This window comes from Coenobita brevimanus, chromosome 106, assembly GCF_032717465.1.
Source record: "Coenobita brevimanus isolate Jiangsu-jjx chromosome 106, ASM3271746v2, whole genome shotgun sequence".
Taxonomy (NCBI): Eukaryota; Metazoa; Arthropoda; class Malacostraca; order Decapoda; family Coenobitidae; genus Coenobita; species Coenobita brevimanus.
In genome coordinates this window covers 15743686-15757307 of record NC_137059.1, presented here as the reverse complement: position 1 = coordinate 15757307, position 13622 = coordinate 15743686, and the positions used below count along the sequence as shown (strand labels likewise).

Sequence of the window (13622 nt, the reverse complement as noted above, 5' to 3'; positions counted from 1 at the left end):
TTTTGTACTGTGTGTGTGTGTGTGTGTGTGTGTGTGTGTGTGTATTTACCTATTTGTAGTATACAGGAATTGAGCAATGCTCGTGTTGTCCTGTCTCCATATCCACATTTATCAAGTCTACCTTTACATACATGAATGTTTTTCTCATGCACCACCTCTTTGTCTAAGTCATTCCAAATATTTAAGTATTTACCTAATATACCTAATTGTGATATACACGGAATGTACTATGCTCGTGGGTTTCCATCGCTGTTTCTCAATAAGTCGAATTTAACTTTAAACTCGTTTAAGTTTTTAGACTGGACGATCTCTTTGTCCAGGCTATTCCATATGTCTATACTTCTGTAAGGAAAGCTATATTTCTTGATATCCTTCAAGCAGCTTGACTTTTTCAATTTCATTCCATGTCCTCTTGTTGCTCTCTTATCCCATACAAACAGATCTTCTTTGTCAATTTTATCTACTCCCACCATGGTCCTGAACACCGCAATCATGTCTCCCCTCTTTCTCCTTTCCTCTAACGAAGGCAAATCCAGTTTTTCCAGCCTCTCTCTGTATGACAGGTCTGTCAGACTGGGGACCATCTTGGTTGCTGTTCTTTGTATTCTCTCAATCTTGTTTATTTCTTTCTTTTTGTGTGGGCACCACACTACCGCTGCATATTCTAACCTGGGGCGGATCATGGCCACTATCAATTTTTTCATTATTTCCTCATCCATATAATGAAATGCTACTCTTATGTTAGTCAAGAGCTTATAAGTCTCTCCAACTATCTTGTTAATGTGCTTTTCTGGTGACAAACTATCTTGGACCAGCACTCCCAAATCTTTCTCTTCTCTCCTTTTTGTGATTAATTCATTACCCAAAAAATAATTCAGTGATGGTCTCCTGGTACTTTTACCCATTTCCAATTTTTACATTTCTTTACATTAAATTTCATTTCCCACGTCCGGCTCCAATTGTGTATCCTATCCATATCCTCCTGCAGTATTTTACAATCCTCCTCAACCTCTATCTTCCTCAAGATCTTTACATCATCAGCAAACAGACTTGCATAACTGTTCACTCCATCTACCATATCATTTACGTAAATCAGGAACATTACTGGCGCCAACACTGAGCCTTGAGGGACTCCACTTGTTACTTCCCTCCATCCAGACATCTTTTCCTTTATTACTGTCCTCATTTGTCTGTCTCTCAAAAAGTCTCTCATCCATTCCAGAAGTTTCCCCTTTAGTCCTCCTATATATTCTAGTTTCCACATTAGTCTCTTATGAGGTACCTTGTCAAAGGCCTTCTCTAAGTCTAAGTACACACAATCCACCCAACCATCTCTCTCCTGTACCACATCAATCGCTCTTGAGTAAAAGCTCAACAAGTTAGAAACACATGACCTTCCACTTCTGAATCCAAACTGACATTCAGCCAAAATATTCATCTCTTCCAGATATTTTATCCATCTGTCTTTCAGGATTCTCTCACACAATTTTGCGACCATGCTGGTTAGAGACACTGGTCAGGGGTTCTTCCCTGTTTCCTCTCTTGTAAATTGGTACCACATTTGCCCTCTTCCATTCTTTTGGCACTTTCCCCTCTTCCAGTGAGCATACAATTAAGCTGTGAATTTTATCCGCCAGTTGTTCTCTGCATTCCTTCAGTACCCAATCAGAAACTCCATCAGGTCCTGGGGCTTTCCTTACATCTTGAGTTTCCAGTAATTTATACACTTCCTGTACCTCCACTTTTATATCTTTCATCACCGGAACATTTCTAATCACTCCCTCCCCTTCCACAAGCTCCTTTTCTTTAGCGAAAACTGACTGGAAACGTTTGTTCATTATTTCTGCTTGCATTGCCGCATCCTTAAAGACCTCTCCTTCTACTTTCAGCTTGGCGATTCCTTCCTTTTGTTTCAGTTTGCCATTAACAAATCTATAAAACAGTTTGCGTTCATCCTTGCATTTGTCAATTATACCTTTTTTAAAATTCCTTTCTTCTTCTCTATGTATTCTTGTGTATTCATTTCTTGTTCTTTTATATTCTTCCTTTGTTCTGTCGTGTGTGTGTGTGTGTGTGTGTGTGTGTGTGTGTGTGTGTGTGCATGCATGTGTGCATGCATGCGTGTGTGTGTGTGTGTGTGTGTGTGTGTGTGTGTGTGTGTTCTTACCTAATTGTTCTTACCTAATTGTATCTTTACAGGAATGAGTCAAGCTCGTATTGTCCCGTGTCTTAAACCATATTTATCGTACATATCCTTAAATTTGTGAATTGTTTTGGCACACACTATTTCATTCGGTAGTGCATTCCATTGATCAATTGCTCTATTTGGGAAACTGAATTTCCTTACGTCTTTATCACCTCTCCTCTTATGCAGTTTTTTGCAGTGTCCTCTTGCTGATGCTTCTCCATATGTTAAGTAATCATTTATGTCTATTTTCTCCTTCCCTGATATGCACTTATATAGCATTATCATGTCACCTCTTTTCCTTCTCTCCTGTAAAGTTGGTAGATTCAGTTTATTTAGTCTTTATGTTTATTTATTTATTATGTTTACCGCTGCTCTGCTCTCTCTATCCCCATTCATCAGGCTTTCAAAATATTCTTTCCATCTGGTCCTTACTTCATCTCCATGGGTTAATAATCTACCACCTGCATCCTTTACACCATCCCATTTCTTACCGCTTTCACTTCTACATTTCCGCACCTCTTTCCAGAATAACTTTCTATTTTCAGAGTAGTTCGCATTCATTTTTCTTCCTAGATCCTCATTTACCTCCTCCTTTTTCCTCTTCACTAGTCTCTTTAAGTGCTTCTTGCTCTCAACATATTCAGTTCTTATTTCAATTGAACCCCTATCCTGGAACCACTCTAGCCACTTCTTCCTCTTTTCCTCCACCGCTCTCTTTACCTCCTCATCCCACCATGCCGTACCTTTCTTCTTTGTTGTTACTCTTGCCACACCACATACCACTTTAGCATTCCTAACTAAGCAATCCCTATATGCAATCCACAGTCTGTCCAGATCCATTTCATTCCAATTCAGTAATTCTAACTCGTCCTCTACTTTGGTCCTGTATTCATCTGCCATTTCTTTGATCCTCAGCTTCTCAACTTTCAGTTTTCTTCCTGACTGCTTCTTTCTCTCCTGCTCCACCTCACTCCTTTCAGCTTAATCTTGCATACCACAATCATATGATCTGACAGACCTCCCCATCGTCCTCTCACAGCCCTCGTATCAGCAACCATGCCCATCATCGACCTCTCTACGAGCACGTAATCAATCAGGCCTCTTTCAACACGATCCCCGTTCCCTCTATACCATGTATATTTATGTGCATTTCTGTGTTTGAATCACGAGTTACAAATGCACAACCTCCTCTCCTGACACATATCCTTTAGTCTCTTCCCATTATCATTTTCTCCTGGTACTCCATTGCAACCCATTGTCATCTCCAGGACCAGTGCCTATTCTTCCATTCATATCCCCCATCACAATTACTTTATAGCTCCTGGGCATTTCTCCCACTACTTCACCCAGCTCATCCCAAAACCTGTCTCTCTCTCTCTCTCTCCTGTCCTCACATGGTGCATATGCTACAATCACTGCCACTTTCACCTTCTCAAACTTGAACTTGACATACATACTCGTACATCTTGAGCTAACACATTTGTAGTCCCTCATTCCACTCTGCCACACCTCATTCATCAACAAAGCAACTCATTCCTTGCATCTTCCTCGCCCATTCATTCCCGATCTTACACATTTCACACCCTCCCACTCCTCCACTTCGCACCCTTTCATCTTCGTTTCACACAATATCTCGCACTCTTGAACACAATCACCACTTCCACCCTCTTGCTCTCCTCATTCACACCTCTCACATTCCACATGGCTACGCAAGTCTGCCCATTTGGCTGGGGCCCTGGGTAGGTATTGCGCCCTCTGAGGCTCTCTGAAACAACTGCCATCATTACCGTATTTCGTGGCATGTTAGACGTTGCAGTGTGAAAGACGCACCCTAATTCTGGAAGGGAAGCTCTGAGGAAAAAAGTATGGCTTGACTAAGACTACAGAAAGGTTGCTTGATATGAGTATTTTTCACTAAAATACACACTCACCTTTCAGAACCTCTGTTCAGTACTGTATATCTGTCTTTGGTTTCATTATTTTTATGTAAAAGAAAGGTACAAGACATGAAAACACACAACCCCTTCCTTATGTAATGTTACTTCATTCCATGACACTATCTTAACACATTAGAGTCTCTCTTCAGTACTGTATATATATGTTTGGTGTCTTTATTTTTATGTAAAAGATGGGTACAGGACAAGAAAACAAACAAACAACCCCTTCCTTATAAAATGTTATCCATACCACGACGCCATCTTAACAATACTGGTTTGTTTATGAAATATGAAGTGTCTGATTCCTTTAGTAAAGTAATTTGAGACGTGATGTTCATCTCTATTAAAGTACACTACATACGTTTCAGTACATAGAGATAAGTATTATTTTTCGTGAAGTGAACTTAAAAAAAAAAAAAAATCAATAAAACCAGTTCTTTCATTCACTTAAGAAAATACAAAGGGCATTAAGTGAAGGAATACACTATACAGTAGAAGTCCTATTTTTCGGCATCTATGGGACCAGGCAAGTGCCGAAAAATCAAAATTGCCGAATTATCAAAAACCCTACCCACTCAGTACCTTATATGTTTCGGTGAACACTATCATCACTACTCATATCATAACAAATGTGTTTGGAGAGAGTACTGTATACTCTTTGATACTGTACAATACTGTAATGAATACAGTACTATATATGAATATGAAAACTAAAGAAATTAGTGAACATACTGTATATAAATGTAATGGTACAGCAGGCCTACAAGTTCACATGCATTTACCTAAACTTATAGTAGGTTCCTTATTTACATATGTACAATAGAAGGGGTTGATTGGAGTCTGCTACTGCTGGAAGAAGTCCCCAGCAGTAGAGGGGACGAAAAAAATCAGAAAATCTGCCAAACGATCAGAGATTTTCGTAAATGGGACTATTTCTCAAAACTGCTGAAATGTCAGATTTGCCGGGGAATTGGATGCCGAAAAATTGGACTTTTACTGTATCTCCAAAACAAATGCCTGCATGTGTGAACTATAGAATCAAACAACACAACCATGTTTTCAAAAATCAATTACAAGGAATGTTTACACCTTTTTATGTACCCTAAAAGTACCAGAAGCTATCCTAACATGGGGTGATTGAATTTCCACATCGCTAGGCACTAAACTGCTAAATTGCTAAACCGCTAATAATGCTGTAATTTCGGGAAGTATTATTTAATGTTGCAACTTTTTCCCATTTTTCACTAACAGTAATATAAGACTGCTTCCTTCTAAGATGCTCTTGTGTTGAATGAAACAAAGTATCAGTAAGAGATGCCAGCCTAACAAGAATGTTTGAATTTCCATATGAGACAGATGTCTGTTACAATGACTCAACAAAAGTCATGCTAGCCAACATCAATATGACTCCCTTGCTAGTTAGTGATTGGATAGCAAGTGATCATTATTGCCCTTCTGAAGGTTAGCAAGGGGTTCAGAAGTGATCATGTTCTGAGAGTTGAGGGAACGCTAGGTGCTAAATTGCTAAACTGCTAATAAGCTGTAATTTCAGACAGTACTGTTTAATGTTGCAGTTGTTTATCCCGTTTTTCAGTAATGGTAATATAAAACTGTTTCCTTCTATTATATTCCTGTCTCTAATGAAACAAAATATCAGTAAGAGAAGCCAGCCAAACAAGGGTTATTGAATTTCCATATGAGAAAGACGTCTGTTACAATGACTCAACAAAAGTCAAGCTAGCCAACATCTCCAATATGATTCCCTTGCTAGTCAGTGATTGCATAGCAGGTGAAGTGATCATTATTGCCTTTCTGAAGGTTAGCAAGGGGTTCAGAAGTGATCATGTTCTGAGAGTTGGGGGAATGATAGGTGCTAAACTGCTATACTGCTAAACTGCTAAAAAGCTGTAATTTCAGACAGTACTGTTTAATGTTGCAGTTGTTTTTCCCGTTTTTTTAATATAAAACTGTTTCCTTCTGTTATATTCTTGTCTCTAATGAAACAAAATATCAGTAAGAGAAGCCAGCCAAACAAGAGTTATTGAATTTCCATATGAGACGTCTGTTACAGTGACTCAAATGTCATGCTAGCCATCATCTCCAGTATGATTCTCTTACAAGCTACTGAATGGATGGGAAGCAAAGTGATCAGGACTGCATTTCAGAAGGTTAGCAGGGAGTTCACCAGTGATCATGTTAGCCTGCTAAAGCAGTGTGTATGCTAGATGCTAAATTGCTAAACTGCTATACCGCTAAACCCCCAGACTGTCACATGGCCAGTTGTAAACAAACCCTAAATTTTTTCTTAAGCTTGGGTGTTTCTAATCGTAAAATCTGAGTACAGGAAACTCGCACGGAACGCGATCTCACAGAACGCGCTCGCAATTATACACGGTAAGGGCTGGGATACATATAAGACAACGTAAGATTAAAGAACCATTATGAAAACTACAAATTAACGCAGGAGAGGCCTTTGAAAGATCAAATCCTCGAACGTCACCACAGCGCGCGGTTTGTTTTGATTACATGACGATCTAGGCGGGAAATTATTCAGTGAGTGAGACATTCCCGAGTACAGTAGCACAGTATTTGTAAGTTAAATATTTACAGTACTGTACTGTTCTGGTAAGTTTATGTGCAACTTAAAGTACTATTAAATAACATTAAAGCAAGAAATAAAGTCTTATAACCAGTTTACCTGATAGGCATCAGAATATTGCCTTTTTTATTTGTTCGTTTTTTCCACAGTACTGTACAGTATTTGTAAGTTAAATATTTACTGTTCTTGTATGTATTGTACTTGTAAGCACTTAAATAAAGTTAAATAATTAAATAAAGCCTTGTAACCAGTTAACCCGAATTATATGATTACCCATGATCGGCGTCGGAATATTGCCTATTTCGTTTGTTCGTTAAACTCTTACTGTACTGCTTTTCTACAGTACTGTATTTGTAAGTTAAATATTTACTGTTCTGGTATGTACTTGTAAGCAATTAAAGCATTAAATAAAGCCTTGTAACCAGTTAACCTGATTTATATGCTTACCCATGATCGGCGTCAGAATATTGTCTTTTTTGTTTGTTCGTTAAAGACTTGCTGCATTTCTAAGTTAAATATGTACTGTTCTGGTATGTACTTGTAAGTTAAAGCACTCAAAAAAGATAAAGCATTAAATAAAGCCCTGGTGCCAGTTAACCTGATTTATATGATTACCTATGATCGGCGTCGGAATGTTTCCTTGTGTTTACGTACAGTATTTGTGTGTTGAAGTTTTGCTGTGGAGTACTGTATTTGTGAGTTATAACATTAAGTAAACCTAACCACTTAAAGTGCTTTCTAGTGATTACCAGTGACAGGTAACAGCAAAACAACACATTTGGGGGGTCTAGGGAGCAAAATACGGAGTAGTTTAAATATACGCGATATCGCACCTAACACAGCACGGTAGGAACGAAACCCACGTGTTCCGTGCGAGTTTCCTGTATATACACAAGTGAATGTAACTTTTTGCAATAAATCAAAGGTGTTTATACTCTAAAAAAAATACTTGACTGCCAAACAGTGAGGTGATCCTCTGTATATGTGATTCTTCTAAATGGAGCCAAGGTAGTCTCGCCTCCAAGGATGCATGGGGATATTTGAAGATGATTTTGAGGCAAAAAAGTGTGTCTTCCACCCCACGAAGTACGGTAAGTGATTTTGGATAGGGGAATCTGGGGGACACTTAACCCTGCCAGAAACCCCGGTTATATGGTTACCACCCAGCGTAGTAAATGGTTCCCTGGGTACAGGAAACCATTTGGCTTGTCACTCAGTGTAGAGATTATATGGCACCTCTACATTGGGTGAGTGGATGATGGGCGTCCCCACCTACACAAAAGTCTGAAATCGATTATGATTACAGATTAACATTCCCCCATGTCTGCCTAATTAAATTTAATCTAACCTAACCTGACCTACTGTACCTTAACTGTACCTAATAATATAATTTAATCTAACCTAACCTAACCTACCTTAACTGTACCTAATAATTTAATGTTATCTAATCTGACCTAACCTAACCTAGACTCCAGTTGGAAAGTTAGGACATGAAAACCGCCTTTGAGTACGTAAAGTACTGTAAGACAAAGAATCGTAGGTATGGCTTTAGGAACGTGATGATAAAAACAGTGGGAAATTTTTCAGCAGGAAAGGTAATTTACCACCTGAAAACAGTCACAATAATACAAAAAACAAACTGGAGGAATATGAAGTGAATTGGTAAGGTCCTTCTACTGGTACAAGTGTATGTTTAACTGGATAATTACTAGCTACACCACACAAAACTTTGCAGCATCTTAAAAATTATTTGAAAGAGAATGAAACATTAAAACAAACATGATCCAAATAAGCATACAGGGTAATTCTTTACCAAATGGGTGTGGTGATTCCACCTGCATTATAACAAACCCACAATCTCAAGTAATTTTGGTACATATGCAACACAGATAGTTAACTAATGAGTTGTGACTGCATGAAGTGATTGGAAAACGACAAAATAAACCTATTTTTGGGTAGTTAAGGAAGCGGCCAGGCCACTCGCGGCAGTGTTTACCGATGGTCTCTCTGACTGCCAGCATTGTTTACCAACCGTCTCTCTGACTGGATGCATCAGTGTATCCCGTGTCAAAGCGATGGCAAATTTAATGATTTAATCAAACCTAACCCAGCCAAACCTAACCTAATCCAACTTAACCTCACTTGCATTTGACAGCCAGCTTTCACATATAAAAATGCGCGTCATGAATGTTAAATACGGTCAGCTGCTGGTACACGGCGAAACATTAACGCTTTTCTAAAACCTCATTTGTAGCTTTTAGAGGCAGGTTTATAAAAATCCCCAGTAGCTGTGGTAATCCAGGAATAATAATCAACCTGTGAAACATTCAATAGAAAATCTGGAAAGGCCGCGGCCGTTTGGTAAAGAATGAATCAGTTGTGTATACATTTGTAATTTAGCACATCTGACATGGCTAACACAGTAACTTACTGGTGGAGTCTATCATTGAAGGACGCAGTGAACACCCTCCACACGATCGTCCTGACGGGGAAATGATCAAGTACACCTCGGTGCTCGGGCCTCGGCTCACCAATAATTACAGACAGCTGACGCCACAAGACAAACAACAATCACACCACTGATGCTGACTCCGCCATCTTTCCACTCCATTTATCGCTTGTGCTGTATAGATTTACCATCAGAACTTGGCAAAAGTTCCATACATTCCTAAGCACCATGTTAATATCTTTGAACGCATACTTTAAAATATTTAGATTTCAAGTGCTCTTAAGTACGTGACCTCTTGAACAGGATTATTGTTCAGAAAGACGGCGGCCATATTGCTTCATAATTCAATGCTGCCCTTTAGTTAGGAAGTATCAATGATGTGTCTGTGCCACACGCCCGCCGCGGACGTGTGATTTTGGCTGTCATATTGAAACACCGACACTCTAATTCAAATTCAAATACTTTATTTCCACTAAGCAGTGATTATTAATAAAGAAACACTTTTTGCTTATAATACAAAAACATATATGGATTATGATTTTTTTTCTGCCTTGTTCATCGAATTATACTGGGTACATTTAGCCAATTTGGAGGGTGAAGTGCTTGAAAGGGTACAGCAGGGAAGAAAGGTTGCTGGTTCTTTGAAAGCAGTGATAAGAAACGGGGAAGTGAGCATGGAAGTGAAAAAGTTACTACATGACAGTATTGTGATACCAACTCTAACATACGGAAGTGAAGCTTGGACGTTGTTGGAAGGACACAAGTCAAGAGTGAGAGCAGTGGAAATGAGTTATTTAAGAGGAGCTTGTGGAGTCACATGGAGAGACAGGCTGACTAATGAGGATATAAAGGAGCGTTGTGGTGTGGATGTGGATGTGATAGGAAGCGTTATGAGGAACACACTGAGGTGGTTTGGCCATGTGGAGAGGATGGAGGGGGAAAGACTGACGAAAAGAGTGTATGTGAGTGAGGTGGAGGGGGGAAGAGGGAGGGGGAGGCCGAGGATGAGATGGAGGGATGGGGTGGAGAGGTATATGAGAGAGGGGGGTGTGAGTTGGGAGCAGGGCAGTGAGATGGCGGGGGACAGGGCGACTTGGAGGTGATTTGTTTGTGGCCACCCCAAACGGGATTGAGGCGTCTGGCAATAGATACATAGATAGATAGACATTTAGCCAATGAGTATAAAACAACGCCATAGGTCTTACCCTTTATGGCACTATCCATGTTATGAAACCGAATGTCCAGATTGATAAAGGCCGGAAGAAACATGGAAATATCTACAAGAGAATGTGAACAGAAGAGAAGAGGACATGGAGAGAAAGACTGAAGATAAATGGGCCCATTTTAGAGGCCTCATTCATGCAGGGATACTGTGGAAGAATCTTCCCGCCCCACCCCATGGAGCAGTATTCTTATAGAATTAGTTAAATATCCGCACGGCAAGGTGGAGAGTACGGGGGGGGGGCGATAACAACCCCACTAGGGGGTGACAGGGAGGCTATGTTTACCTGTCGTATCTACCAGTCAAGAGCGTCATGTCCCTCGCGACCAGATGCCCTACTTCTCCACAGCCAGACCACCCGGCAGCGTGCAGGAAAACGACACTACACTCAAGCAGAGGGAACTCTCACCAGAATCGGGGTGGGACTTGCATAGACAAGCTCCCAAGCAGACCCTCGAACACCAAGTCCCCTGGACCGGTCTCCTTTTTGACAGAGGACTCAGGAGGAGCCTCAAGGGTTGCTATCCCCCAGAAGGAGCAGCAGACATGCCAGAGCGCCGCCTCCTCTGTGCCCGACCCCAGCCCCGGGCCTCCCCAGGTCCTCTCCCAGAACCCCAATAATGAAGAAGGGCCGGCGCCGACCTGTGCGCCTGTTGGCCCTCTTTGGCCCCAGCCCCGAGAGCCCGGCATCCTGTCAGGCCATAGCGACTAGAGAGCCGCCCTACACACCACCGGCCCACTCTTCTCTGACTCGTGGCAACCCAATGGACCACCTGCATCTATACTACTCACCGGGCAGCCCCCCTCCCACGCCAGACTGCCACTTGGAACTCCCGTCATAGCGGGCCCTGTCCTCCTCTCTGTCAGAAACTGTGAGTAATAAATCCTCCCTTTACATTCCCCCAGTGTGACCAGCCCCGCCCCAGAGTGAACCCTCCCTGTGACCCCCTGCAAATAACGTGTGATCTTTCCCCAGTATGCTCACCCCCTCTACATTCTAGTGTACCCTATTACTCAAAGTGCTATTACACGGAGTACTCAGCATACCCGCACAAGTTGGATCCTCCCCCCAACTGTGACCAATATTCCCCCAGTGTCACCTCCCCCACAGGACAACAGACGTCAGTGTAACCGCACCCGTGGACTCGCACTAAATCCCTCCCCCCTCCCTCCACTCCCACGAGAGTACACACACCCCAGCCTCATCAAATCCCCCTCGGGTGACTGCCAGTGTGAGACCATATACATATATACTCTCTTGTATGTGACGCGGCATAGACTAAGTTTGCTAGGGCTTCGTCTATGTGACGCAATATATTATATTAGCTAGGCTTTCGTCTCTGTGACGCGGACACCTAGGCTTAAGGTTGAGTATATATCTATATTATCATCTCAGTTTTGCTGGAGACACTAAGCCCTGTTGTATGTGTATGTGTCACATGTCATGTGCCTGAATATTTCTGTGGAATACTTGTTGTGATACTGGAAGGACATATTGTAAAATCAGTCAGGTGCGATCCCATATTAGACGAGCTGAACTAGGAATTGAGAGTGATCCTTGTAACTGCTATTGTATCCACCCAGCTTTGATCATGGAATAGCGTATGTGTGTATTTTTAGTAAATATATAAGTGTACTCTTGAACCCAAGGTGTTTGTGTTTTTCCCTTCCTGGCTGACCCTGACCCAGTCTGGAACAAAGAACCCTACATTGCACCATACCTAGGACCGAGAAGTCAGAACCTAGAATACGCTGCATAACATTTAGCAACAGATATATTTCTTACTTGTGAAATGTAATGCCATCTCTCTCTGATGAATTCCCTCATCCTTTGCATCCAGAAGCAACACACCTGACCGTGGCACTCTATATTACAGAATCATCAGCTGTTTTTAACCCCTTAACTGCGGAGCGTCACTTTCATGATGCTCGGGCGAAATGGATCATACCGCGGGCGTCACTTTTTTGATTCTGTGTTATTTTGAATTATCCCGGGCTTACAAGTGGTGGCTTGTATCATCTATCATTACTGCCAATGTCCAACACCAGTCAGCACTCCAAATTTCATCTGTACTCCCATCCATTGTTGACAATTTAGCCATTTTTCCCCGTTCCTGACTCCCCTCCCTACCTCCCCTCCATTACCCTGTCCTCTCACCTCCCTGGCCGCGCTGCGCTAAAGCAAATTTCCCCCTGAATTATCCACTGATTTCATCCATTGAAATAAGCCCTATGCCCTATTCTTATACAAAATAATATATACCAAAAAGAAACAAGGTAAGTGATAGTGCTATACACCTTGATTTGGCTAATTATCACCTGACAACACCTCACGTGCACTCGTTCGCTAATTTCCCACGGAAATTTCCCCTTTGAAATATGCCGTATAATCTATTCTCGTAAAAAAAAAAAATTATATAAGAAAGGAAGGGAGAAGCCAAAGTGACATTTACATTCACCTGGAACTACCTACTTTTTTCTGTATTTTCGAGATTTCCTACTAATAATTTTTTAGCATGTACTGCTACTCTCCACCAATAGTACGCACTCCTAATCTCATCTGTACTCCCATCCATTGTTGACAATTTAGCCATTTCCCCCTGTTCTTGACTTTCCTCCCTACCTCCCCTCCAGTACCCTCTCACCCCTCCTTACCTCACCTCCTTTACCCTTTCCTATCGCCTGCCCTGCCGCGCTGCGCTAAGCAAATCTCCCCCTGATTTTTCCACAGATTTCATCCATTGAAATAAGCCCTATGCCCTATACTTATACAAAATAATATATCCCATCCATCCATTGCCAGACGCCATGTATCCCAAACGGGGTGGTCAAGGGCTTAGAGTTAGTTGTTTTACAGGGAGGGGCACTAATCCTCCACCAACCCCACTTGACACGTAGAGATGCCAACAGCATCTGGTGTTCCCAGGCGGTCACCCATCCAAGTACTAACCAGACCCAACGTTGCTTAACTTTGCTGATCGGACGGGAAGTGGTGTACTCAACGTGGTATACCAAAAAAAAATAAGGTAAGTGATAGTGGTATACTCCAGGAATTGGCTAATTATCACCTGACAACACTTCACATGCATTCATTCACTAAATTCCCAAGGTAATTTCCCCTTTGAATTATGCCTCGTAATCTATTTCTGTAATAAAAATATATATCAGAAAGGAAGGGAGAAGACTAAGTGACATTTACATTCACCTGGAACTACCTATTTCTTTAT

At 41.4% G+C, this 13622-nt stretch overlaps 1 pseudogene; it reads right to left on the bottom strand.

The window, feature by feature from the left end:
* Positions 1-13296: 13296 nt before the first annotated feature.
* On the bottom strand, positions 13297-13415 carry LOC145416585 (5S ribosomal RNA; annotated as a pseudogene).
* Between the last annotated feature and the right edge of the window lie 207 nt (positions 13416-13622).